The sequence below is a fragment of the Loxodonta africana genome, chromosome X (assembly GCF_030014295.1).
Source record: "Loxodonta africana isolate mLoxAfr1 chromosome X, mLoxAfr1.hap2, whole genome shotgun sequence".
In the NCBI taxonomy this organism is placed as follows: Eukaryota; Metazoa; Chordata; class Mammalia; order Proboscidea; family Elephantidae; genus Loxodonta; species Loxodonta africana.
The window spans coordinates 25,706,100-25,733,364 of record NC_087369.1 but is presented as its reverse complement, the minus strand read 5'-3'; the positions used below and the strand labels follow the sequence as shown (position 1 = coordinate 25,733,364).

General features: G+C 40.5%; 1 protein-coding gene across 12 annotated transcripts in view; it reads left to right on the top strand.

Moving 5' to 3' along the window:
* The window catches only part of APOO (apolipoprotein O), an 85,505-nt gene extending 63,557 nt beyond the window's left edge, over positions 1-21,948 (top strand). For 11 of the 12 annotated variants that reach the window (XM_010595739.3, XM_064278094.1, XM_010595740.3 and 8 more), the window contains one exon: positions 273-14,620. The gene's annotated coding sequence lies outside the window, so the exon portion shown is untranslated. Of the gene's footprint in view, positions 1-272; positions 14,621-20,826 lie in introns of those variants that run through there. The other variant, XM_064278092.1, reaches the window with a different exon arrangement.
* The last annotated feature ends 5,317 nt before the right edge of the window (positions 21,949-27,265 follow it).

The window sequence follows — 27,265 nt, the reverse complement described above, 5'->3', positions numbered from 1 at the left end:
GAAATTTCTGGGTGGAGAAAAAGGTTGTTTTCATAAGCTGGAATTTCACTCCTTCACATTTTGTTCATTTAGCAGTACTGAATAAATTGTCACCTGTATTTCACATTTAGGGGCCATTATCTTAACTGGAGAATTTAGTTGCTCGTCTTTAGCTGTGACACTGGAAGGCAAAAGAATAACAAAGGAAGTGATTCTTCTCCCTGCATCCCCCCAACTGTTAAATAGTCATAAGCCTCAGTGTGCATGTATTCAGTCTGTAAATCTTCTCTCAGGTACTCCGTGTAAGATTCCTGCTTCCGTGCTGCCTTGATGAGAGTGTAGAGAACAGGTGGAAGAAAAAAGGCAAAGATGGAGGAAAATACAAGATGCAAAGACTGCTCCCCACACTCCAAAGTGAAGTCATGGTGAGTCCTTCGAATGCTTAGATGATGCAATACTGGAATTTTTATTAGGAGTGACCCCCAAATTGAGTGTGGTCAAAGGGATGATTTTTAAATGCTTCGCTGCAGGGAAAATGGCAGCTTTTAACTATTAGACATCTAGTTTGTCTTCCATATCCCTTCTAAATTGTGAGGAAATGGCCTCCAGGTAAAGATTGTGTCTGAGTACAGACATTACTTTCTCCCGAAAGCCCAGGAGGACAAGAGGAAGGGATTTTTAAGACAATGGGACTCTTGTTTTTTTGTAATAGACTTGGCAGAACTGTTTGGCTCCTTAAACCCTGTTCCTTTATAACATTGAAACAGGTACAAATAAAGCACAAATTGTAAGAAAAGCAAGGAAGTTAATATTAAAACGCTCATATTTACCTTGTGAGCTTTGGCTCCATGTGTCCACTGGGGCCCTTCCTGTAATTAATGCATAGAATGCGTTTGTGCAAGTTTTATAGTGTGTCTTTGTGTCTATGGCATTTTGTTAGTCATATCGCTGATTGGTTTTCTGAACCCTTTGTCAGGAATGCAACCTCCAGTTATAATATTACTTAAGAGGGAGGCTGTGATCTGTTTCAGACCATGTTTCTGGGGGTTGACGTCTTTTGTGAAGAAAGGCAAAGACCGCTTTGTATATCGTATTGGTAACTTCGCTGATGCTGGGAGCCTTGAAGGGGCAGTGAGGCTTCCAGACCTTTCTTGCTTCATATTCATTCCACACACTTGCCTCCTGTTTGAGAGGGTGGGGAGGAGAAAACGTCTCCTTTCTGCACTTCCTGCCTATCTCATCAAGCAAACGTGCCTTCGTTTTCTACTCCTCACTTTGTGTTACTGGCTCTTTGTGGTCCTGCTGGCTTAAAGATGCTTAAGTTATTACTAATAGATTCTTTGTGTGATTGCTGTTTTCTCCGTGGGCACCTTCTGTTCTTACTCATTTCTAGACAGGATATGAGATTTAGGAAAAGCTTATATACTTTCAAAACCTTTTAAACTTATTTATGCTCCTAATGAGCTCACCATTGCCCTTACCTTTCTGAGGACCTAAATTTTCAGACATGAAAACCTTTTCTCTCTGAATGCCTAGATTATTTTCTAGATTTTTTAGGGCTTTGTGTGTGTTCTATCCTTGTTAGTTGACACCTGGTCTCCTCTAGTAGACTATAATCTCCCTGAGGCCATGGCAAGTGTCATTTTTCTCCTTAGTGTTCCCACAGTGCCAACTTAATGTGCTGCCTCATACATTGCAAAATGTGTGCTGAGTGAAGTCTTTACATTTCAAAATTGCATTAAGTTTCTATTTCAGTCAGAGCCCTTGGAGGATACCTATGGGTGTTTGATTTGTTTGATTGCCACTGACTTCAGAGTGCGTTCATGATTTTCAAGTCTGAAAACTGTGGAGCTTGGGGTAGGTGCTCCCTAACAGCCTTGAATCTCTGACTCTTCCCCCTTAGATTTGTTAAGCTAGCTAATCTGTTATGGTGGGCAGGGAGGAGAAATACAGCTTACAGTTCAGATTCAAAGACAAAACAAGTACATGAAACAATCAAAATAATTACAGGGCAGCGTCGTCATAATGTACAAATTAAATATCTCTGATAGATACTGGCTTTGTATATAGGTCTCGTGTAAAGAAGCAGCCAAGAACATTTGTTTAAAACACGAACTTAGTGTACATAAACAATGGTTTTACATTTTTTGTGTGGTGTTGTTGTGTGGTGTGGAGTCGGTTCCAACTCATAGCGATCTCACGTACGACAGAACAAAACACTGCCCAGTCCTGCACCATCCTCACAGTCATTGCTATGTTCGAGCCCATTTTTGCGGCCACTGTGTCAATCAATCTTGTGGATGGTCTTCCTCTTTTTCGCTGACCCTCCACTTTGCCAAGCATGATGTTCTCGGTCTTCCTCTTTTCCACAGACCCTCTACTTTACCAAGCATGATGTCCTTCTCCAGGGACTGGTCCTTCCTGATAACATGTCCAAAGTATGTGAGACAAAGTCTCGCCATCCTTGCTTCTAAGGAGCATTCTGGCTGTACTTCTTCTAAGACAAATCAGCTCCTTCTTCTGGCAGTACATTCAATATTCTTTGCCAGCACTATAATTCAAAGGCATCAATTCTTTGGTCTTCCTTATTTATTGTCCAGCTTTCACATGCATATGAGGCTATTGAAAACACCATGGCCTGGGTCAGGTGCACCTTAGTCCTCAAAGTGACATCTCTGCTTTTTAACATTTTAAAGAGGTTTTTTGCAGCAGATTTGCCCAATGCAATACATCGCTTGATTTCTTGAGAGCTGCTTCCATGGGAATTTTTTGTGTACACTGACTTTTTTAGGTAAGGAGAGTCGTCAAAGAAAACAAGCCTGGTCAAACAAGGGACATTGCCTTTGGATGGATGATTTTACTGAGTTAGGACCTAACTTGTGCTTTCCTTGTGTAATCACTGGTTTTTCCTTGCAACACCTCTGTCCCCAGCAAGTCCTGTGGGACTAGCCCAGGCTTGGGCTTTTGGGGCACCCTTGATGTATTTCTCTAGCTTATTAATGTTATCGTATATAGAAAACATTTAATGTCTTATTTCTTTCAAGTATGGATTGGAATTAAACGCCTGGCTAAGAATAGTGTTTGTTTAGATCCTGCAGGCTCTGCTGTAATTAATAAACAAACAAACAAAAAAACCAAACCCAGTGCAATTGAGTCGATTCCAACTCATAGCGACCCTATAGGACAGAGTAGAACTGCCCCATAGAGTTTCCAAGGAGCACCTGGTGGATTCAAACTGCCAACCTTTTGGTTAGCAGCTGTAGCACTTAGCCACCATGCCACCAGGGTTTGCTGTAATTAGCATATATGTTTGATTTACAATTAATACCAGTTTGCAGAATATGGTATGCCACTGTCCTTTAAATATCTCTTAAGTAGCTTATGCATGCTACCATACAATATTTGCTATAGAAAACATGAAAATTTTTATTCATAGGTAAGATAAACTTCAATTCACTGAAATTATGAATTCAGAATATTAATATTTTACCAAATTTGAGTGTTTACTTAAGTAAACTTAAAATTAGAACTTAAGTGAGTGACATGGCCTCTGTGTACACAAAGTACTTGACACAGCAGGCCTGAGACAGCTGCCTTCAGAAGATTTCAAAGGGAGGATCGAGAAAACAAAGTATTATAGTGACATGTGCAAAGACCTGGAATTAGAAAACCAAAAGGGAAGAAGAGGCTCGGCATTTCTCAACCTGAAAGAACTGTAGGAAAAATTCAAGCCTCGAGTTGCAGTATTGAAGGATCCTACAGGGAAAATGTTAAAAGACGCAGGAAGCATCAAAAGAAGATGGAAGGAATACACAGAGTCACTGTACCAAAAAGAATTGGTTGACATTCAGCCATTTCAGGAGGTAGCAAATGGTCAGGAACCAATGGTACTGAAGGAAGAGGTCCAAGCTGCACTGAAGGCTTTGGGGAAAAACAAGGCTTCAGGAATTGATGGAATACCAGTTGAGATGTTTCAACAAACAGATACAGCTCTGGAAGTGCTCACTCATCTATGCCAAGAAATTTGGAACATAGCAACCAGGGCAACCGGCGGGAAGAGATCCATGTTTATGCCTATTCCCAAGAAAAGTGATCCAACCGAATGCAGAAATTATCAAACAATATCATTAATATCACACCCAAGTAAAATTTTGCTGAAGATCATTCAAAAGCAGCTGCAGCAGTACATTGACAGAGAACTGCCAGAAATCCAAGCTGGATTCAGAAGGGAATGTGGAACGAAGGATATCATTGCTGATGTCAGGTGGATCCTGGCTGAAAGCAGAGAATATCAGAAGGATGTTTATCTGTGTTTTATTGACTATGCAAAAGCATTTGACTGTGTAGATCATAACAAATTATGGATAACATTGTGGAGAATGGGAATTCCAGAACACTTAATTGTACTCATGAGGAATCTGTATATAGATCTAGAGGCATTTCGAACAGAACAAGGGGCTACTATGTGGTTTAAAGTCACGAAAAGTGTGCGTCACGGTTGTATCCTTTCGCGATACTTATTCAAGCTGTATGCTGAGCAAATAATCTGAGAAGCTGGACTATATGAAGAAGAACGGGGCATCAGTATTGGAGGAAGACTCATTAACAACCTGTATTATGTTGATGACAACCTTGCTTGCTGAAATTGAAGAGGACTTGAAGCACTTACTGATGAAGAACAAAGACCACAGCCTTCATTATGGATTACACCTCAACTTAAAGAAAACAAAAATCCTCACAACTGGACCAATAAGCAACATCTTGATGAACGGAGAAAAGGTTGAAGTTGTCAAAAGATTTCATTTTACTTGGATCCACAATCAATGTCCATGGAAGCAGCAGACAGGAAGTCAAAAGACACATTGCATTGGGCAAATCTGCTGCAAAAGACCTCTTTAAAGTGTTAAAAAGCAAAGATGTCACCCTGAAGACTAAGGTGTGTCTGACCCAAGCCGTGGTATTTTCAGTCACTTCATATGCATGCGAAAGCTGGACAGTTAATAAGAAGACCAAAGACAAATTGGCACCTTTGAATTGTGGTGTTGACGAAAAATATTGAATATACCATGGACTGCAGGAAGAACGAACAAATCTGTCTTAGAAGAAGTAGAGCCAGAATGCTCCTTAGAAGCAAGGATGGCGAGACTTTGTCTCACATACTTTGGATATGTTATCAGGAGCTACCAGTCTGTGGAGAAGAACATGATGCTTGTTAAAGTAGAGGGTCAGTGAAAAAGGGGAAGGCCTTCACCAAGATGGATTGACACAGTGACTACAACAATGGGCTCAAGCATAACAAGGATTGTGAGGATGGCGCAAGACTGGGCAGTGTTTTGTTTTGTTGTGCATAGGGTTGCTATGAGTCGGAACTGACTGGAAGGCACCTAACAACAACACACCAATAAGGCTGGAGCACCAAACCCCATTGTATCAGATCGCATAGATCATACAAACAATGTGACTTATGGGGAAAACCTTTCCTTCTGGGCATCTAGAATTTTGGTAGTTGCTAGGGAGAGGATGCCTATGGTGACCAGCCCCCAATAAAAACCTTGGTGCTAGATCTCTAACAGGCTTTCCTGGGTGGAAGCATTGCATTTGTGTGACTGCATTTTTCTGCTTTAGAAAGGAAAACGTTCAATAAGTCGCCTCCTGGAATGGGTGGGAGAAAACATAGGAAGCATGTGCATGGATTTCTCTACACTCTGCCTGTGTCTTTTTCCTTTGCTGGTCCTGTTGTATATTCTTTCACTGTAAGAAATCTAAGCCGTGAGTCCAGCTGTATGCTGAGTCTCATGAGTGCTTTTAGTGAATCACTGAACTTGTGGGTGGTCTTGATACTTGTTTTATTTATGCTATGCCATCTTCTCCTGAGCTTTAGAGGAAAAATATAAATAAAAGGACTATTATATTTACGTTAAGTATTTCTGGGTTACAGACATTAAAAAACAGTTTTTAGTCATCTTCCTCAAGCAAAGAGAAAGTAGTTTTTGAAAGCCACAGAAAACACTAAGCTCCCTTGTTTAGACCAAAGTAGTGGTTGGATTTTTTTTCTGATTTTCACAATACAGTCTTCCTTCCTTCCCTCGCGCTATAGAGGCAAGTTGTTTGAGTTGGTTCATAAGTAAATAGGCCGTAAACTACACTCCATTCAAAAGTAACGTCCTTATGAAAGCATTTATTTGTCCACAAAGAGAGCACTGGCTCATTTCAGATATTTTTCTCAGCCTAGATCAGAATGCTAAATAGTGCACATTGCATATTTTGTATTAAAGACAATAGTTTGCTGTTTTTTTGATGGTGCCATAAATATTTCCCTGGGAAAGCACTATCAAATAGTAAGACTCTTAGAAGACTGTGTGGGATCATAGACCTAAGTATAAGGGCTAAAACTACAGAAGAAAGCATAGGAGTAAATCTTCGTGACCTTGGGTTAGGCAGTCAAAAACACAAGTGACAAAAGAAAAATATGTAAGTTGGACTATATAAAAATTTAAAACTTTTGTGCTGTAAACGGTAGTATCAAGAAAGTAAAAAGATATACATGTAGGAATTTAGGTATTTAGAGATGATAGAAATTTGAGGTAAATTTGTTTGAATTTATTTTCTCCAAGTGGCTAAGAGAGCTGCTGAAAGCAACTAAAAATCTGGTCTTGATGGAGATGATAGAGAAGTGGTTACCTGGTCCTGCTCCGAGTTCAGGAGGCAGCAGGGAGTCCTCTTCGGTCTATGTTCTACTATGTATATTCTCAACAACAACAAAAAGTAAAAAGACAACTCACAGAATGGGAGAAAATATTTGCTAGTCATATATCTGATAAGAGGTTTGTATCCAAAATATATGTGTTAAGAACTTTTACAACTGAACAATAAAAAGAGAGATAACTCAATTAAAAAATGGGCAAAGGATTTGAACAGACATTTTTCCAAAGAAGATGTACAAATGGCCAATAATCACAAGGAAAAATGTTTAACATCATTAGTCACTGTTGTTAGTTGCCGTGAATGCAAATGTAAGCCACAATGAGATGTCACTTTACAGCCACTAGGATGGTTAAAATAAAAAACATAGTAACAAGTGTTGACCAGGATATGAAGAAAGCAGTCAGGAAGTTCCTCAAAATGTTCAGCATGAGTTAAGCAAAATGGTAAGCATATGAGCCAGCAATTCCACTCATAGGCATATATCCAAGAGAACTGAAAACATTCGTCCACACAAAAACCTGTACACAAATATTCATAGCCGCATTATTCATCATAGCCAAGTAATAGAAACAACCAAATAGCTATCAACTGATAAATGGACAAACCAAATATGGTATATCCATACAATGAAATATTATTTGGCAATAAAAAGAAGTACTGATACATGCTACCACATCATTGGGACCCTTGAAAACATGCTGAGTGAAAGAAGCCAGACACAAAAGGCCACATGTTGTCCGATTCCATTTATATTTATATAAAATGTCCCAAATCCGTAGAGACAGAAAGTAGATCAGTGGGTGGTTAGGAATCTGGGGAGAAGGAAGTGTATCAGTCAGGGTTCAGCTAGAGAAACAGTATCACTAGGAGATATGTATTAAGACATTTATTGCAAGGAATTGTCTTAGGCAATTGTGGAGGCTGGCTAGGCAAGTCTGAAATCCATCAGGAAGGTCAGGCCAGAATTGTCTGGCACAAGCTGAAGCTGCAGTCCACTGGTGGAATTTTTTCTGCAGAGCCTCAGTTCTGCTCATAAGGTGTTTCAACTGTTTGAATCAGGCCCACTCAGATTAAAATCAACTGATTATGAATTTTAATCACATCTACAAAATACCTTCACAACAGCACCTAGATTAGTGTTTGATTGAATAACTGGGAACTGTAGCCTAATCAACTTGGCTCACAAAACTAGCCACCATCACAGGGGGGCAATGGGGAGTAGCTGCTAATGGAGTTTTTTTAGGGAGGAGGGACAAAAATGATGTAAACTTAGATTATGATGATGGTTACACAACTCTGTCAACATACAAAAGCCGTTGCATCATGCACTTGAAAACAGTGAATTGTATAGTATGTGAATTAAATCTCAATAAAGATGTTTTTAAAAAATGACTGTGTCCTGCATTGCCTGAGCAGCACCCCTGTAATCTGAGCTCTGTACTGACACCTAGCTCTGTACCATACAGTATTGTCTATAGCCTCTAAAGTGAGAACAAGGGACTTTCTGAGGTATAATCAAAATATATTTAGGGAGTTCAAGCGGTATTGGCTCAATTGTTTATCTCTTTATGGCTAAATAGTTTCATTATTTCTAGGAAGCCAAAGATATTTAGATATTTAGAGGTGATCAAAATTTGAGGCAGAGTTGTTTGGATTTATTTTCTCCAATCAACTAAGAGAGCTGCTGAAAGCAGCTAAAAATTTGGTCTTGATGGAGGTGATAGAGAAGTGATTGCCTGACCCTCCTCCAAGTTCAGCTGGCAGCAGGAAGTCCTCTTCAGGGAGGCAACACAGAGCCCAGAACCCTGGTACCTGCCTGACTGTGTATTCTGGGACTCTCTGATCCCAATTTTAGACTGTGAGTGGGAAAGAACAGCCCACAAGTTGAAGTGTTCCATTCCCACTTCCTGTTTTACTCCTTTCTTCTCAGAGCATCAGGTGCCGGTTTGTCACAGTTGATAAATTCACACAGAGGGAGGAGCAACTGAAACTGGTGAGGCCGGGTAAGCTGAGGACCTGCCCCGCCTGAGACACTTTCCTTGGCATTTGCTGTTCTTCCGATGAGAATACTCTTGCCTTACCTCAGTGGTTCTCAACCAGGCAATTCCGCCCACGTCCCCTGGACATTTGGCAATGTCTGGAAACATGCTTGGTTGTCACAACTTAGGAGCGCAGTGCTGATGGCATCTTGTGGATAGAAGCCAGAGATGCTGCTAAGCATCCTTCAATACACGGGACCCCCAACACACACACAACAAAGAATTATTTGACCCAGAATGTCAATAGTGCGAGGCTGGCTCCTTGTCATCCAGGTCTTGACCTAAATAGACCATTGGCTAGATGAGTTCTGACCAGTATAAGGTACTTTGGTTTTTCTTATAGTACTATCACTATATTATGTTTAGTTGTCCATCTTTTATCTACACCCCTCCTGCATACACAATACACTGATGACTAATATAAATCTCAAAAGTCTGCAAGATTGGAGACCCTGTTCCTCCTCTCTGCTCTATCCCCAGGCCCTCAACATAGAGCTTGGGACATAGTGAGATGCAATGACTATTTGTTCCATTAATGAATGAAAAGGATTTAAATTGCCTTAACAACTGGACCTCCTCCCTGCTCCCCAGGGCTTGCCAGCTCCTCTTTACTCTCTTAGTCCTGAGGCTTCTGGCCGTTGCTGCCTCCTCCAGCTCTTTCTCCTTCCTGCAGTTGAAGGTGGGGAAGGTGGTAGGAGTGAAACTCAACTGGGGCCCCCTGGGGGAAGCCAATCTGCAGGGGCCAGGAGAGGTCTTTGGAGTTGTTCTAATACCAAGTCTGCATTCAAAATCCAACTGGAGAAGTGGAGGAGAGGAAGGACTCATGGGAAGAAATAAAGTTTAATGGGGAAGAGTGCGGTGGGTAGGGAGAGTGTGTGGCTGGCCATTCAATAATTTTGACTGGGAAAGAAAGGAACTAATATTTATTGAGCACCAACTAGGTGAAGGGCAAAAGAATCTCATTTAATCCTTGTCATAATTCTGGGGTGGGGACACTAAAGTCCAGTGCAATAAAGTAATGTATCCAAGGCCACCCAACTAGGAAGTGGCAGAGAATGAGATTTAAATCAAGGATTGTCTGATTCCAAAGCCCAAGCTTCTTGCAAGGAACCATCAATCTGCTCGTTTTTCACCATGTTGTTAAATACTTTGTGGGAGGCAAGCTAAAATGGGTTCTGCCCTCAAAAGAACTTCTAATCCCGTGTGGGGGATAGACAGGCACACACATTAACAGGTTAAAATTGTAACTGGTATGACTTTTTTACCAGTTTGGAGGTACAAGTGAGGTCACTTACTTATAATCAAATTAATTGCTCAAATACCCACATTCCCAAATTAGCAGGGAGTCCGGTATTGCTCTGTCTTTTGAAGCCCCCTACCAAATTGTATTCAAGAACCCCAGGAGTTCACTAAGTCTGAATAGATCATCCTAAATGAAAGATAGTTATCATTACTACCTGTTTGGTACTAAAAATTAGCCATTGCAAGTGCTGGAGTGATGTCCCAAGGTTGCTACTCTTTATACTTAAATAGCTCATTTATACTCACAGACTCAGCCATTGTCCAAAGGGAGTTCCATGCCAAGGTGGTTCCAGCCTCAGGCACATACTACCAAACCTGCTGTAAAGATTGGATTTTCTGAAAGTGGCTATGGCAGTGTTTCTGGGTCCACATGTTCTTTTAGAACCTTGCTATCCCTCCCACCAAAAAGTAGAGTCTAATTCCCTGCCCCATTGAATATGGCCCAACCTTAGTAACTTCCTTTTAATGAATGGGAATGGCGCAGAAGTGATGCTGTGTGAATTCTGAGTTTAGGTCATAAAAGTCAATGCAGCTTCCACCTGGTTGTCTCTCTTCCTACGTTTACCCCTGGAACCTTGCCACTATGCTGTGAGGAGGTCTAAGTCACATGGAGAGGCCAAGTGTAGATGTTCTGGCTGACAGCCCCAGCCTTCGTGTGTTCTAGCTGACGCTTGTGGAGCAGTGACAGCCTGTCCCTGCTGTGCCACAATGGAATGGAGAACTCACAGAATCGATGAGCGTAATAAATGGTGGTTTTTCTGCCTTTAAGTTTTGGGGTAATTTGTTTTGTAGCCATGTAACTTGAACACCTAACCTCCACTGTGAGAGTTTCAGTTGTGCCATTGAGATCACCAGTCCAGATGCCCCTTCTTCATTGTAAAGGTTTAGTCAAAGGCCAACTTTTATGAATACATTCTGATGGCTCCTAGGGAGAATTCATCTGCTGCTTCTCTGTTCTGACAGTGTTGCTCATATTAAAGCTACTTGTGTCTGCTTCCCGGGTAGACTGTGAGCAATCTCAGAGGACCAAGCTTATAGTATTTTCTCTGTTTACAGGTAAGCTTAGCCTGATAAGTAGCAAGGCTAACACAACTCCTTATGTACTCACTGAGTGAACCATAGAGTTGAAATCCAAACACCTTGTACAGTATATTTTCAGTAGTTTTGTTTATCTGTATATGTACAAGGGTGTGTATATATTTTTTCTTTAAAAACTTTTACTATATAATCTGTTACTTATGAATATCACCAAGAAAATATAGGACCCTACCAGAAATTGAGCCCTGGAAACAGCTTTAGAGATACCTTGTAGACAGTTTCGTTTCTCCTCGGAAGACTTCACTGAAAGAGCCAAAGGAGAGAAATCACATGCACAGAATGTGAACCACTTCCCTTTCCCATCATGTGCTGCTCAGAGCCTTCCAGTTGAAAGTTTAGCCCATGATCCTCCCCACATGCCCCTCCCCTCCCCCTGTGGCTTCCTGCTGCTTTATCTCTGCCAACAGAATTCAGAAGGCTTGAGTCTCACCCTCCACACACTTTTTGTGGTAGCTCTGGACTTGGTAACACGTATTATGAAGTGGAGTGCTAAAGATGCCTGACTTCTAGGCTGGAAGGAAAGGCTGCTGAGCCAGGAGCTAGAAGGGCTGGGTTCATGTCCCAGGTCTGCACCTCACTGGCTGTGTGGCCTTGGCAAGTCATTTTATTTCATGTTCCACTGTCACTCACCCCCACAATATCCCCATGCATTCTACCTGTTACAAATGCATTTTGAATTCTGTGCTTCTAGAATGTGTGCACTGCTATACTTCTGCTCAGGTTAAGACCAGTAGTCATTCAGTCTCTTCCTGTGAATTAGTTTAATCAGATTGCAAGGGGGTGTTAGACATTGTTGCTATATGGAGAAGGAAGGCAGGCTTAGAAGAGGTCAGGAGTGAAGGAGGTAGATAGGGCAAGGGGAATCTTTGGTAAGCACTATGGCACTGCATCGACTTTTAGGAGCAGGGGAGAGAAGTCAAGAACTGGGAGACTGCCAGTCAAGTTAAACCACCTTTTATATAAGAATATAACCATGACAACAGCCTAAGCTGGGATGCTTTTGTGAGGTAGAGAACAGGTACCCTTTCTAGACTGAGTTTGATGTCTTGGTGAGGTTAGTGGGAGGGTCTGAGACCTCTCACCTAGTTTTGTATCAGATAGGATTGGGTTGAGCTGTGAGTAATAGAAACCCTAAAAATAGTGGCTAAATAAGACATTTATTCCTCGCATAAGTTTAGAAGTAAGCAGTCCAGGGTTGATCTGGCAGCTCCATAGTCGTAAGACATCCAGGCTCCTTCTGGCTTTTTACTCTGCCATCCCTAGGGTAGGATCCTCATCCCTATGGTCTAAAATGGCTACTGAGGCTCCAGCCATCACATCCTAGTTCCAAGTAGCAGAATGGAAGGAGAAAGGAAGGCACACATGCCACCTTCTTTCTAAAAGTTCCCAGGAGTTCCACCTAATTCTTCAGCTAACTCACTAGCTATAACATCGTAGCTGCACTGGAGCCTGACAAGTGTAGTCTTTTTAGCTAGGAAGCAATATAAAAACCAAAACCAAAAATGTTGTTGTCAAGTTGATTCGGACTCATAGTGACCCTACAGGGCAGAGTAGAACTGCCTTGTAGGGTTTCCAAGGAGTGCCTGGTGGATTCGAACTGCTGACCTTTTGGTTAGCAGTCAAGCTCTTAACCACCGTGCAACCAGGGCTCCAGGAAGCAATATACTAAGCTAAAAATTAGGATTCTTTTAATTTGAGATTGAATTGGAGAATAGATATTTGGTAGGCAGCTAAATAACAGCCTAAAAGCAAATGGCAGGCATCATCGCTAGGAAATGCAGTTCATTCAACCACACATTCTGTTAGCATCTGTTGAGCAGTCATAATGCAGCAACTGCTTTTACTTAAACATTTTTAACTCATTTTGACATGTACCAAATTATTTTGTCCTGTTCATTGAACAGACATTTACTGAATCCCAGTAAATGGCAGACACACAACTGGAGATGCAAAGATAAGTTTAACATAAACTTTTTGATCTTAAAAATCTCACATTTCTACAGAATGGGAGAAAAGAGTTCATAGCCATATATCTGATAACAGTTTAATATCCAGAGTCTATTACAAATTCCTATAACTCAACAACAAAATAGACTAACAGCCCAGTTAAAAAATAGGCAAAGGATTACTTCTTAGTTTCCCAATGCTGCTGTAACAGAAACACCACAAGCGGATGTCTTTAAAGAAGAGAAATTATTTTCTCTCAGGTCTGGATGCTAAAAGTCTACATCAGAGTCTTGGCCATGTTGACTTCTTCCTTGTTGGTAGCCTTGAGCGTTCCTTGGTTCCTTGGCTTGTAGATGATCTTCACGTGGTGTCTGTCTTCCCTTGTTTGTGCGTGGTTCTGTGTCTATATTGCTTTCTGTGTAACTCAGAAGTGATTAGGTTTGGGATCCACACTGGCATAACCGTGACTGATTGAGCACATTACATTAGATTACATTTTGGAAAGTGATTATATTATGTTAGATTACATCCCCAGGTATGGGGATTAGGATTCCAACACATATTTTTTGAGGGGACATAATTTAATCCATAACAGGACTTGAATAGACATTTCTCCAAAGTTTTTTTACAAGACAGCAATTAGACTAAAAAGGAACGTAGGCTGTTATCATTGCCTTTTATTGTCATCAGTTTCCATTTTCACCCGCAAGTAGGAGACAGCTATCCATATTATCAGACTATTTTATTTATTTTTATTGTGCTTTAAGTGAAAGTTGACAATTCAAGTCAGTTTCCCATACAAAAACTTATACACGTTGTTATGCGACCCTAGTTGCTCTCCCTGCAATGTGACAACACACTCCTCCTTTCCACCCTGGATTTCTCCCGTCTATTCAGCCAGCTCCTGTCCCTTTCTGCCTTCTCATCTCACCTCCAGCCAGGAGCAGCTCATTTAGTCTCGTGTGTCTACTTGAGCTAAGAAGCACACTCTTCACGAGTATCATTTTCTGTCTTACAGTCCAGTCTGATCTTTGTCTGAAGTGTTGGCTTTGGGAATGGTTTTAGTTCTGGGTTAACAGAGAGTCCGGGGGTTATGAGACTATTTTTACTGAAAGTTTTTTTCATTTCCTAAATTTGGCCCTTCTCTTACTTTATCAGTATCACTTCTGCCGCATATAAGACTTGTGCCGCATTCCTCAATTCTACATGCGCATGTTCTTAAACCAGCTGTGACGCCTGAAGAAGAGGAAATCTCGGTCATATCTTACAGGGGAAGAGGGAGGTCATGGCGTTTTAGGCAACACTGAGAATCCAGAAAACGTGGACCATAGTGTGAATATCTATTGTTTCATACTGAAGGGAGCTGTTTCCTTGAAAGGGAAAAAGTTTGATTTAGTGCTAAGAATAGACTCTATTGCAAGAGAAACATCTGCCCAGTGCCTTCAGCTGAGAAATGAATTTCATTAGAGTCACAGTTGTCGTCTGTCGTTCCCATTGGTTGTTCTGGTTGGGCTGAGATCTGATTTTCACTTCAGTTCTCACAGTCGGCATTATTACTTCCCTTTGTGTAACTTTTGGGAAAATCGATATGAATCAGATTTTGTTTTTAGTTCTCAGCAAAGAGAGACTGTTTTTTGTTTTGTTTTAATACAATGAGAACAAACTCAGACTTAGATTAAAATCCTGAAATCATAATGGAATATCTTTTAGGACTCCCCTGTATTGTTTCAAAATCTGGCGTTTCATAACTGTTCCCTTCCTAATTTAGAATGGAGTGCACCTGCTGCGTAAACCCTTTGACTTCCTTTAGCTCAAGCTTCCTCTTTCAGTTTTAACCCAGAGATACGTACATTTTTTAATCTGTTTACAGATTAAGAAAACACTGATGTTTTTGACTGACACTTAGGGAAAAATTGATTATCCGATTGAAATGGTCACAGTAAAGTTATAGCAGAGTTGCAGCTGTACACCTTTCATTTTCAGATCAGACTCTTAAACTTTGTCTTCATTTTCAACCTAAAATTTTAAATTCTTTATGCTGTTTTTGGCATCTGCTCATTAAACCTCATGTTCCTTTACTAGACTGAATTCCTGGAGATAAAGGAGTTAAAGATCCACTTTTTCTGTCTCTGAGCTCCTTAATTGTTGTTGGCTAGGTTAAATAAAACTAGATTGAAGCCAGAATCTCCACACGCTCACTGTTACATAAATATTTTTGTGGCTACAGTTACGTGGGCTTTTATTCAGATAGTGCTGTCGTAAAGTTTGACATCAAGCAGTACTGTGTGTACTATGCCTTTACACCAAATTAATTCTGTTTTTAAGGCAAAAAAAGAGGGACACTACCTTTTCAACAGTCTCTTTGAGAAGAATGTATTCTGTTGTTCTTGGCTGAAGTGTTCTGTGTCAGATCTAGTCGATGGATGGTGCTGTTCAACTATGACTGTTTTTTTTAAGGCAAAAGGAAAAAAAAAAGATAGGTGTATCTCTCAGTCTACTTTTGAACACTGTCCAAACTCTTAGTCTAAATGGTGGGTGGAGGTGAGCAAAATGTCAGCCATGGAAGTTTTCTTTGTGCCTTTTTCTCCTAAACATGTGTAGGAATGGGAAGATTAAACAGTATTATTTGATGCCCAAATTTCATGGAGTGGAAAGTCTCTGAGAATACCTCCTGGGGTAGTGGATGCTAAGCTGAGGAGAGAACCAGGGCTGTGACCCCACTTGCCTCAAGAAATTCCCTTCCTTTTCCTTTACCCTGGCGGTGCAGTGGTTAAGCACTAAGCTGCTACCTGAAAGGTCATCGGTTTGAGCCTACTACCCAGTCCAGGGGAGAAAGATGTGGCCGTCTGCTTCAATAAAGATTTCAGCCTTGGAAACCCTATGGGGGCAATTTCACCCTGTCCTATAGGGTGGCTATGAGTCAGAATCAACCCTATGGCAAGGGGTATGGCTTATATATTATTTCTCACGTTTGTCTGTAACTACAGTTTTCAAAGAACTCCAGGTCCGCTCCCATTCTGGGTATCCACTGTTAGGTTCCCACACAATTTTGCTTCTAGTGGTTCTAGTGAATATTAAATGCTTGTGACTCACTGTAATGTTTACCCTTTTAATTCTTTTTAACATTCTGCCTCCTGGTCTCCTTTCACCTTTGGTGTTAACTGGTTAATGCTATGGTTCATAAAGGCCCAGGTCAACTGTCCTGTTAATGGCCGCAGCTGTGGTTCTGGAAAGCCCCAGTCCAACCACTGGTTTGTCTTACCTCCTCCTCCTCCTGCTCTTTCCTCCAAATGAAGGCATCCCCTGCGTAGGCAGTGTTATTAAGGTTGGCCTTAGGCTCGCTCAGCAAATGTGTTGTCTGGATGAAGGGTTAGTTTTTCCTATGCTGAATCACATATTTTGCTGCTTGGGAAATGTATTTGACCAAACTCAAGTAGAGAATTTGTCCCAGTTTACTTGACATGTCAGGCCTTGTCCTTGAATGTCCTTTACCCCTGAGATACCCAGAGGGGTAAATAATAATATGGTACAGGTTTGCTTGTTGGTTGGTGAGAGGGGGCAAAGAGGAGGAGGTATGGGCAATTTTTTTTCTTACACAGAATTTGGAGTCAGAGGTAGTTGCTTTCATTTCAATTTATAATTCAGTTCAGAGTTCTAAGGTTATACATTTGATCATCCACCTTACAAGTTGCGTGGATTAATCGAGATAACATACTTTGTGCACAGTAAATGTAGTTTCTTAAGTAGCCACAGGGTGTGATCATCTACTAGGAAAACACTCTGGTTTTAGTATCATTTCTGCCATAAGAAAATAATTAAATTTAACGAGCCTTACCTGCACCCCTACTACATATACACAATAACCCAAAACAAACAAACAAAAAACCAAACCCGTTACCGCTGAGTCTATTCAGATTCTAAGCAACTCTATGGGGGGCATAAAAAAAATCCCACAAAACCGTAACATGATCTGCTATCAAGCCATTTAGGACCTACTTGTGGGAAAAAGGTACCCTTGGTGACATATTAAGTAATATAAGGCGATACGTAAGTACGGGCTACAGGTCCAAGTGGAGACTAATCTCTGGGGGCTGGAGTGGAGCTGGAGCTGGGAATTCAAGGACAGGGAACAGAGTAGGAATTCCAGGAAGGAGAAATACCACAAACCACTGTGCTGTTATCCCAGTGCTTGGCTCTGATTTCCGGAGGCCTTGGCTGCATTTTGCAGCAGGTGCACTGTCAAGGCGAGTAAGATGGCAGCCAACAACCCCAGGCCACAGCTTCACAGCTTGTGAACTAGAATATAGTGGGAGCTATAAAATCCTGGGGAGGACTCAGAGTGGCCGAGTGTGCCCAGCCCTGAGCCAGATTGTGGGGGAGTGGGAGAGGGGCAGGGCATCATGACTGATAATCATACCAGGACTCTAGGACCAGGCAGGTGGTAGAGGAGTTATGCACATTAACCAAAAAGGGAAATGGGGAGGGGGAGGAGGCCGAGCAGAGACTATAGCCACTACAGGATACAATATTTGGAATTATGTTCATTTGCTTCCCAGACAAAACTAAAAATCTGGACTGTTTCATACAAAACCAGAAGCTAAACAGCCTTGTATGTAGTTCCCCTGCAGTATTTACAGGATTCCGCATTACAGTTGTTGTCATTTCATCACCTATACAAACACCTTCAAAAATGTTCACTGTGTTGCTTATCTCTCTTCCCTGCCTCTCGGCACATTTTCCCTCTGACTTCTCACAGCTCCTTGTTTTCCTGCTCACTCTCCTTGCCCTGCCAGCAAGGCATGTGATTATATTTTTAAATGCTTTCTCTATTTCCTCATTTCCTTATCCTTTAGACTTTTCACCGTGTATTGTTTGGAACTTTTTAAAAAAGTAGAACACAATGAAAAACTTTCCTAAAAGTTGTTGGGATGTCGTATGCCACATAGACTGGGAAAATGTTACCCCTGGAGCCACCCCAGACTTCACTTGAAGAGTACAGATGGGAGCATGTAAACCGTAATGATAACATGATCCTGTTACGGAAGAAAGAAGTTAGGCATGAATCCAACAACATCAGCTAGAACATTTTCAGAATGAGGTCTTCTATATAAGTATTCTTATTAAAAGTTTTTTTTTTTTTCAGCCAGGACAAATAATCCTCTTCTAAACTTTTAAATAGGAGCTCTGGTGGCTTTTAAATAAGCTTTTAAACAAACTTTTAAATAATCCTGAAAACATGTTTGATATACTGTTTTAGTTATCTAGTGCTGCTATAACAGAAATACCACAAGTGAATGGCTTTATCAAACAGAAGTTTATTCTCTCACAGTTTAGGAGGCTAGAAGTCTGAATAATTCAGGGTGCTAGCTCCAGGGGAAGGTTTTCTCTCTCTGTCATCTCTGGGGGAAGGTCCTTGTCATCAGTCTTCCCTTGAGTTTAGGAGTTTCTCAGCACAGGGACTCTGGGTCCAAAGGACACACCTACTCCCAGCTCTTCTTTCTTGGTGGTAGGTGGTCCCTCTTCTCTATGCTCGGTTTTCTCTTTTATATCTTAAAAGAGATTGACTCAAGGTACAACCTAATGCTGTAGATTGTGTCCTGCCTCATTAACATAACTGCCTCTAATCCTGCCTCATTAATATCATTGATGTTAAGATTTATAACACATAGGATTATCAGATCACAAAATGGTGGACAATCACACGATACTGGGAATCATGGCCTAGACAAGTTGACAAACATTTTTGGAGGAACACAATTCAATCCATAACATATAAAAAAAAAAATACTATTCCCAAAATATGCGTAAATGTGTCCTAGCTTCTTTTTTGTTTATTTTCAGTACTCAAACAGTAAAGGGAAGGTTTATCTGCGTTTTGAACATACTGTTTCCTTAACAGGAAATGAAACTGCTAGTGTTCCACAAAGCAAAGTGCCTAATTTGATGAAGAAATCATGCTGATTCACCAGAAGACAACCATCTTCCGTGTAATCAACAGAACATTTGTGTATGTTTTTAAAATCAAATTGCCTTTCAACAACAACAAAAGAAAGTTTTAAAAAAAGATCATATAAAGTTTAATCCACAGTTTATTTGTAGGTCATATTTAAATTGAGATGTAATGTTTTCCAGAAATAAATTTTATTTTACAGTTCATCATAACATATTTTCTGTTTTTTATCTGAATGCAGAAGTTTCTTTGGCTTTCTTTATATATTGTTCGCATTCCACATGCAATATTTAATTCTATTAGGGTAATTTTTAAAATACATTAGAAAATAAAACAAACAGTATATTAAGAAAAAATCAAATTGACTTAAAAAAATCAAATCACCTTATAGACAAAGTCATGTAATGTGTGCTCCACAGTTTAAAATCTATTTTAAAAAGACTTTACAAAAAAAATGAAAAGACGGGCTACTGACTAGGAGAATATCTTGAGAAACCGTATATCCAACAAGAACCTAATAACCAAAATATATATAAAACTTTGACAACTTAACAACAAAAAGACAACCAAATCATAAAATGAGCAAAGGACTTAAATAGACGTTTCACCAAAGAGGACATTCAGATGACCGCCAAACACATGAAAAGGTGCTCAGCATCATAGCCATCGGAGATTCAGATCAAAACTACAATGAGATACCATTTCACTCTCACTAAGATGGCTAAGATAAAAACAACAACAACAAACGTTGGCAAGGATGTGGGGAAATTGGAACCCTTACCCATTGCTGGTGGGAATGCAAAACGGTACAGCCCTTGTGGAAAACAGCGTGGGGGGTTCTTGAAAAAACGAAAAATAGAATTACCATAAAAACAAAAACCAAACCTGTTGCCCTAGAGTGGATTCCACTCATAGTGACCCAATAGGACAGAGTAGAACTGCCCCATAGGGTTTTCAAGGAGCGGCTCATGGATTCAAACTGCCAAGCTTTTAGTTAGCAGCCATAGCTCTTAACCACTGTGCCACCAGGGCTCCAAGACTACCACGTGTTGTTGTTAGGTGCTGTCAAGTCGGTTCCGACTCATAACAACCCTATAGAAATACCATATGAAATTCCAGGGCTCCAGAACTACCATATGACCCAGAAATTCCACTCCTAGGTACATACCCAAAAGACTTGAAAGCAGAGACTTACTTGTACACCAGTGTTTATTGCAGCACATTCAAAATAGCCACAAGGTGGAAACAACCTAAATGCCCATCAACGGATGAATGGATAAACAAAATGTGGTACATGCATACAATGGAATATCACTAAGCCAGTAGGAGAAATGAAGTCTTGATACATGCTGTAATATATTTGGAGCTGGAAGACATTATCCTGAATGAAATAAGTCAGTCACAAAAGCACAAATATTATATGACCTCACTTATATAAAAAGATAAGAAAAGGCAAATGTATAGACAACAAAGTTTATTACTGGTTACCAGGGGCAGGAGGGAAGGGAAGGGGGGGGTAACAGTGATAGGAATATTATGTTGATTAAGGGTAGGGTTGCAAAGCCGATTATTGTAATTGCTGTCAATAAGTCATACGCCTGTAAAAAATTGAATTGGCAAAAGTTGTATGATAGATACAACAATCACCAAAAAAAAAAAAAAAGTAGCTGCTGAGGCTGCTTATGTACAGCCAAAAACCTCATGGGATTTGGTTTCTTGGTTTGGAGGTTTTTGGGTTGTGGTTTCATGGAACATCCCAGTTAATTGGCCTAATAACATGTTTAATACTTGTGTTCTACCTCCTAGTTTGATGCATAGTGCCTGGAGTCTTAGAAGCTTGCAAGCAGCCATTCAAAGCACAACAGTTGGTCTCTATTCGCCTGACACAACAGAGGAAGAAGGAGAGTCAGGAATGGGGAGAGGATGTGGAAATATGTGGCTAATTGCCTCCATGAACAACTGCCTCCTTTGCCCTGAGACCAGAAGAACTGAATGGTGTCTGGCTGCCATTACTGAACATTTTGATCAAAGATTCCATAGAAGAATCTGATCAAAAGGGAAAATGCAGAACAGAATTTCAAATTCTCGTGGAATCCAGACTTCCTGGAGCCATGAAGGTTGGATGACCCCTTGAAACTATTGCCCTGAGATAGTCTTCAAACCTTAAACCAAAAATATCCCCTGAAGTCTTCTTAAAACCATAGTTTAGCTTAACTAGTTAAAAGGTCTGCCTTGAGCATTATACTCTTTTAAGAACTGTCTGTATGGGTTCAAATTGACAACAGGAACTCGAAAGATTAGATAGGAACCTTAGGGGGCAGTGAATTTATGTTAATGAGGGAGGAACAACTCAGAAAAGGAGGGTAAGAATGGTTGCACAACTGGAAGAATATAATCAGTGTCGCTAAATGGTATATGTAGAAACTTGAATTGGTGTTTTGCTGTGTATATTCTTAACAACAATAAAATAAAATTATATATGAAACATCTACTTAAAAATTATTTACATGTTGATTAGAAAACATGTGAGTCACAGTCATTTAACATTTTGATACAGTGCAGTTGGAGTTGGAAGTGGGAAGGGAAGTCATTGGAAAATTTTAAGAACAAAATAGCATCAGGCCATATATAGTACTTTTTCTTTTTTGAAAGTCTTCATTTTTTTGTGAACTATTTTTTTATTTAACCCAGTTATAAAGATGCATAGTTTTACACAGTGTCAATTTTTTTTTTGTTTTGCTTTTGTAAATAACTACTTTGTTAGCTGATTATTTGGTTTACCTCGCAGTCTTACAAATTACTTTTTAAATTATAGCACGTATTTCTTGGCAATATGTGCTTTATTGCTTGCTCACTTTACACCCATGACTTGCTGTAGTGTAGAAACCAGAAAGCATAAATGCTATTATTCCCAGATTGCTTTGGAGCTAAGTGTTGCCATGTGAGATATTCTGGCTAATATAATATAGATGGAAGTGCTTGGAGATGGCTTTCTTCAGAACTTAAAAAAAAAAAAAAAAAGCTGTGGTTTTTGCGCTCTACCTTCTTTCGTTCCTCTGCATAGAAAATGGAAACATTGCTTGGAAGTGCTGGAAGCAACATTTAGGCAGTGTTGAGGAAGAGTAGAGATTGATTAGGTGAGAGAACAGAGCTCAAAGAAGGATGGTACTGTGCCAAGAGATTATATTTAATAAAGAATTACTGAAGGACTGGATATCTGGACATTTTTAACTTTGAATCATTGAAAGCCTGATCAGTAGATGGAGGGGGGGTGGTATCTAGCTCCAGTGGACAGAACTAAAGCCACAATTGAGTGAATGGAAAGAACAGAGTGATAGCTTTCAACTCCAAGTTAGCTGAAATTTTAACAAATAGAGCTTTCCAACAATGTTTTGAGTTACCATGTAGGAAGTAATTTCCCCATCACTGAATATAGTCAAAGAGATGCTGACCGACCCCCAACCAGGAACAGTAGAAATGGAAGTCCTGCATTAGTGCAGTGATGGTACTATTTCAGTTTTGTTCAAACGTTTTTGCTCACATGTGTCTTAAAATAATTTTGAACAACTGTGTACCCCCTCACATATTCTATCTTTTTCCTCACATATTTCATGTTGATGTCTAATTTTTATAAAATCATAGGTTAACTAGTTAGAATGTAATTTCTGGTGTACTGTACGTTATGCATATGCTTTAAGTGTATTTTCGTTGCTTCGAAATTTTGGCACAGCTCATTTAGCTCATTCAGTTAATGGAAAGTGCTGGCCCTATAACCTAGTGGCAAAGCCAGTCCTCACCAGCAAACAATCCAGCTAACTTTTAATGAATTACGCAGAATGTTAGCCCCCTCCCTGCTTAGCAAACAGTGGTGGACCTAAAACTGACAAGATTCTTGCCCTCATGGAGTTTGTGGTCTAATGGGGGAGACCGATCTTAAAGAATTTCACAAATAAACAGGACATCACAAGTGGGAAAAGGGCAATGAAGGAGGCACGTGGTGTTAGTAGAAGGTATAATAGGAGGAGGTGGATGGGTGGCCAGGGAGGCCTGAAGAAGAGTAGGGGTTAATTGGGTGAAAGAGAATGGAGATCTTCAAGGAAAATCTGACTACATTTTTCAATTCAGATAAACATGACATCTGACAAGTTATGGTTTTCCCCAGCTGACTGACCGCTGATACCCTTTAACCAATTGTTCCTTTTTTGTGCCACTTACATGTCTACCAAGAGAGAAATCTTTGAATCCGTTTGCTCAGAAACTTCTCTCTTTGGGAGTTCAAAATAAAACCTTGGCACATGCTCCCCAGCCATCTGTCTGAGAAGCTGGCTTAACTCTTAGGGGACTCTTCCCTCAGGAGTTGTGCATTCTTGAATTATTCTTTGGTTTGGTGCCCAGAGATTCTTACATCTTGAGGTAGTGCACTCTGCTAAGATTCAGGGTACACACTTGTCTCAGCAAGTGGGAGAAGGGCAATTATGAAAGAGGCTGTGGACAAAAGGAGCTGGGTATGACCTCTTGTTAAGAGGAGCATTCTCAGGCAGGTCATTTCCAGAAAGTATATACGGATGTTGAGGTTTGGAAACTGAGTCCCTTAAAACTCAGTCCCCTGGAAAGTTCTTGTGTGCCTCAAGTGGCAAGTGTTTCCCAGTGTGAAGGCCCTAAATTAGATGACTCCTATATGCTTTAGGCCAGCCAAAAACCAAACCCAACCCAGTGTCCTCGAGTGATTTATCAGTGACAATGTCCAGTGATTCATTCTAAGTGCTTTGGATGGAGACCCCTGGGGCAGCATCCTACATCTTACCATCCCCAAAGCCTACACTTTTCAGTGGCTCCTTTGAGGACAGTGATTATTGCTCAGTGGTTATCGTTTGAGAAAGCTCATTTGGCGCTATTAAAAATAGCCTATAAATGGTAGGCTTTGATGAAGTAGAATAGAAAAAAAAAAAAACTACTGTGAATTAGTCCCCTAGGTGTGGGAGTATACGAAAGGTAGGGGTTTGTTTTTAATTTTGAACCAAAATGATTGTGTTTATTTCATCAGAAGAAAGACATATTCTTCAAAAGAATACTTTTGGTTTTGTCTTTTATCGCTTGCAAATGTCAGCTTTTAAATTCTCACTTCTTTCTGTGGTCCAGATCTTATGGAGATACTCTTTGCTACAAGTCATTGCCAAGAAATACCTAGGTTATAAAACCTACACTTTGCTTTTTCCCATTGAGTTGCAGTTAGAAAGAATAATAAACTTCTCGAAATTCAAACCTAGGACAATGTACCGGAAAAATACTAACACAATAACCTGGGTTGCAAAACTTGTTTAGCAGGTTTCAGCTGGAGGTTAATTAAAACCTGCTGGGAAACTTCTTAAAACATGCACTGGAATGTAAACCACACAAGCACTACCACCTAGAGTCTTTCCTCAGGGGCTTTCTCCTGACCACCTTCCTGGATTTTAGTGGGAACATTTTCCCCAGAGTTCGGTCTGGTCTGGCCAAGACCCTGGTGTCCTTGACATTGGTTCAACCCTTTTCCTCCACCCCATGAAAGGGGCAATAGGGCAGTGATCAGGCAGCCTCTTCTTGGCAATTTTAACAAATCGCATGTCTACGTGGACTCCTAAGTATTTTAGCCCCTCTGGGAGCTGGGGTGGTATTGGGGTGGGGAGCCCCAGGGGATTGTAGGAATTTCCCCCAGTGTTCCATGTTTTAAGTCTGAATCAGCAGTTCTGTGACATTATTTTGGGTAAGACAAAAGAACACAAAGAGGTCAAAGACATAACAGGAAAAGATAGAAATGCTTTCTGACATTCGACTTGCCTGTAAGAGAATATTGAACTGGTTGAAAGTTCTGGAACATTAGCTGTATATTCTTTCAGAAGTTCCTCAGGGTTACCGCTATTACTTCTTTTGTCCAGGCTTGCTTAGAGTGATTGTCAACTAACAGCCCGTTGGTGGATAAGCATCTGCGAGATTTGCAGGAAACAAGGCCGGGGTATAATTACAACATAACGCTATAACAATATTGCACAAGACTGCTTCAGTACTGTATGCCAGAGTACATCATGACCATCTTGCTGACAGGCATTTGGATGGCAGTTACTCTTGGATCATGTCCAGGAATCAGGCTTGAAGCCAGAGAAACTGGAAAATGATTTTTGTTTTTCAATTCCTTGGAGGCCCATGTGGAAAGTTTAGGAGAGCAAATTGTTTGTTTCTAGTAACAGAACTCATAGATAATTCGATGAAGAGAAAACGCATCAAGATGATTCCTGAACCACTTGCCTTAACGGAGCAGAAAAGTCAAATTTTCTTGCAGAACTGGCTGAGAAGTGTTAAGGCAGGAAATGGTTGATAGGAAGCCCACAATCCCCCTGGCTTCTCAACACCTAATCTAAGCACAGGTAAGGCCTTTTCCAGGTTAAGAAGAAACAGTCTTAGCCACCAAGCACCATCATTTTGCTTGACTAAAGGTCACCGTGGAGCCCTGGATGCCCAGTGGCTAAGAGCTCGGCTGCTAACCAGAATCACCAGCCACTCCTTGGAAACCCTATGGGGCAGTTCCACTCTGTCCTATAGGGTCACTATAAGTCAGAATCCACTCGACTTGTAATGGGTAAAGGCCACCATGTAAGGTTGAACTAGATAATGAGCTGTGGTTCCTGAGGCGGATCTAGAGCCCAGCTGCCCAGTTCACATCTCAACCCCATTGCCTTCTGGTTGTATAACACAAAATAAATTGCTACACATCCTAAAGCCAGTGGGTTTGGTGTTTTGGGTTTAGCGCTTGAAAGACTGGCTTGCCAAATTCTTGAATATTTAACAATAGGCTCTCACCCCCTACACCCTACCTTCTTTATGCACAAAAGGATGGCTTTGTTCTAACTATTGAATGACATAATCCATGTAAAGCACCTGGGATGTAAAAAGTTCTCTATAATTATTACCATTCTTTTTTTTTTTTTTTTGGTTAAATTGTGACTCTCAAAATGAGTGCTTGTTACAAGTCGGGAATGACATTACAGTTGATTTCTGTATCTCAGTTTCCCCTGAAAACTGGGACCGATTTATTCAATTCATTTAATAAATACTTGTTAAGTGCCCACTGTGTGCCACGCATGGAACGAGGCCCTGAAAATACAAAGATTATGGGACATGGCCCCTGCTCCCAAGATGCTTATAATCAAGGGAGGTAAACATTTTTTTTTTCATAGTGTTATACCAAAGCATAAATAAATTCATTTGAGGTCAAATAGTATATAGATCAGTTGCTTACAGAAGTGGCAGGAGTCTGGTAGGGAAGCACACATTTGTAGAGGAGCACACCTGCACCCCTGCAGTGAATCCAAGTTGCTTAAAACCCAGCCCACTGTCGATTTCAACTCATAGCGACCCTATAAGCTTCTCTAAACCTCAACTTCTTCATATTTAAAATGGGCGTGATACAATAGTGTGTTGAAGCCCGCTCCTACTGGCTTGGGAAGAGCCTATTGTTAAATATTCAAGAATTTTGCAAGCCAGTCTTTAAAGCACTAAACCCAAAACACACCAAACCCACTGCCTTTAGGATAGAGTAGAACTGCCTCGTAGGGTTTCCAAGGAGTGGCTGGTGGATTTGAACTGCTGACCTTTTGGTTAGGAGCCAAACTATTAGCCACTGCTCCACCAGGGCTCCTTTAAAGGAGTGGTAGCTTTGGTAGCTTGAAATCGGCCCTGTTGGAATATTTACACCATGGAAATCAGCAAGCTATCAAACCAAGACTGCCCCCCACCTAACCCCCAAGCTGGTTTACCAGCATACTGCTGGAATACCTTACAGTATTATTATGGCAATTAATGAAAAAACAAAAGCACAGCATCTGGCACTTAGTAGATGCTCAACATAGGGTTACTATAAATATATCATACAGAATATATTAATGCATGTCCATATTCATAATCTCATTGAGTCCTCACAGCAGCTCTTTGGGGTGGTTTGTTTATTCCATAAATGAAATTTATTTTTATCCCCATAAATGAAAAAGAGCCAAGATCTAATTCTGTTTCTTTTGACTCCAAATTAAGTGTTTTTTCACCAGACCCAACCAGCCTCTGGACCATTACCCCATCTTTATGTAAACAAAGAACACTGTTGTGGATTTAGCTGTTTTGAAAACACTTAAAAAAAAAAAGATTCACTAGATGAAAGCAGTCGGGTTAGCTCCCTTTGCAATGTAGGTGGAAGAAGGCAGCCCATGCCCACAGCTGG